At 55.6% G+C, this 1,689-nt stretch overlaps 1 protein-coding gene across 1 annotated transcript in view; it reads right to left on the reverse strand.

The window, feature by feature from the left end:
• Nucleotides 1-1,689, reverse strand: part of TTC25 (tetratricopeptide repeat domain 25) — a 46,650-nt gene that overhangs the window by 11,378 nt on the left and 33,583 nt on the right. The window lies entirely within an intron of this gene.

The following is a 1,689-nucleotide window of genomic DNA, read 5'->3' on the forward strand; positions in this document are numbered from 1 at the left end:
TTTTTTTTTTTTTAAGAGACAGGGTCTTCCTATGATGCCCAGGCTGGTCTAGAACTCCTGGACCCAAGTGATCCTCCCACCCTCAGCCTCCCAAAGTGCTGGGATGACAGGTGTGAGTCACTGTGTCTGGCCTTTTACTGTAATCTTGTGGGCCAGGACCATGGCTGTACACCTTTGGGCTTGGCAGCCTGGAGCCAATCTACACTCAGTGAATATTTCCTGAACTGAACGGCCATGCTCTCTGTCTGCAGGGCGATCACACGGAAGTATGTGGCGCATGGCACATCTGGCAGGGCTGCAGTGAGGTGGGTGCTCTTCGCCTGGAAGCCAGAGCTGGGGACATGGCGTATACGACGAGGACGACAATGTGCTAGGCCTGGGCTCCCCTGGGCCGTGTGGTGGCAGAGGATAGACTGCGCCTGCTGGGGTCTTTTGGGTATGATTGCTCCGCTGTGAGAGGGCAGTGTTGGCCTCACCACAGTCCTCACAAACAGCTCACCATGAACCTGCCTCCCAAAAGACAGAGGGGATCCGGTCACTTCTCTGCTGTCCACAGCCCTTCAAGTCCAGGCTGGTGTGCTAACTGTCTGGGGCTTCGTCACCCCACCCCCGCCATCGGGAACCCCCAAGCTCTTGGACCCAGGCCAGGATCTCTCTTCTGCCGGCCACCGGCCCTCAGCGCCGGCCTCCCACGTCTTCAGTGCACTTGCACCTCCTCGGCCTGGCCAGCTCTGCTATCCTAGTCCTTCAGAGCACAGCATGAGGTCTTCCTCCAACTGGGAGTGTCCTGAGCCTTCACTTCTCAGGGTCCCTGCTCCCTTTGCCCAGGGCCTACAGACCCCAGGCTGGTCCCTGAGGCCATGCCCCTTTGCTGCCCACAAGTTATGCAATCTGGTTTCTTTCAATCATGGCAGAAGCTCCCCGAGGACAGGGGCCTCATTTACTTCACTCCAGCAGATACTTCCTGGGGTCCAGCTGCGTGTCAGTGGTGCTCTGGAATTTGGCTATGGGAAGGGCTTTGGGAAGCTGTCTGGTCAGCAGCGGGAGGAAGAGGCCTGGGTGAGCGCGCACCTGTGAGGTCGGTGCGCAGACTTTACTGAGCTTGTGCGTCTGTCTACCTGGATGCACTGGGAGTGGGTGGGATGGAGGAGCCCAGACCATCTCCAAGTTTCTCCTCTGGTCTCTGCCTCCTGACACAGTGTAGGCCAGGCCAGCACTATTCAACAGAAATTTCTGTGACAATGGGAATATTCTAGATCTGTATTATGTAGCACGCATAGGCCACAGGTGGCTGTTTTGTTTTGTTTTGTTTTTTTTGTTTTTTTGAGACGGAGTCTTGCTCTGTCGCCCAGGCTGGAATGCAGTAGCAAGATCTTGGTTCACAGCAACCTCCACCTCTCAGGTTCAAGCGATTCTCCTTCTTCAGCCTCTCAAGTAGCTGGGACTACAGGCGTGCGCCATCACACCTAATTTTTTGTATTTTTAGTAGAGACAATGTTGGCCAGGATGGTCTCAATCTCCTGACCTTGTGATCCACCAGCCTCGGCCTCCCAAAGTGTTGGGATTACAGGCGTGAGCCATCACACCCGGCCTGACATGTGGCTATTAATGACTTGAAATGTGGCTAGTGTGGCTGCGTGCAGTGGCTCACGCCTGTAATCCCAGCACTTTGGGAGGCCAAGGCGGATG

Source organism: Mandrillus leucophaeus, unplaced genomic scaffold (genome assembly GCF_000951045.1).
Source record: "Mandrillus leucophaeus isolate KB7577 unplaced genomic scaffold, Mleu.le_1.0 Scaffold58, whole genome shotgun sequence".
In the NCBI taxonomy this organism is placed as follows: domain Eukaryota; kingdom Metazoa; phylum Chordata; class Mammalia; order Primates; family Cercopithecidae; genus Mandrillus; species Mandrillus leucophaeus.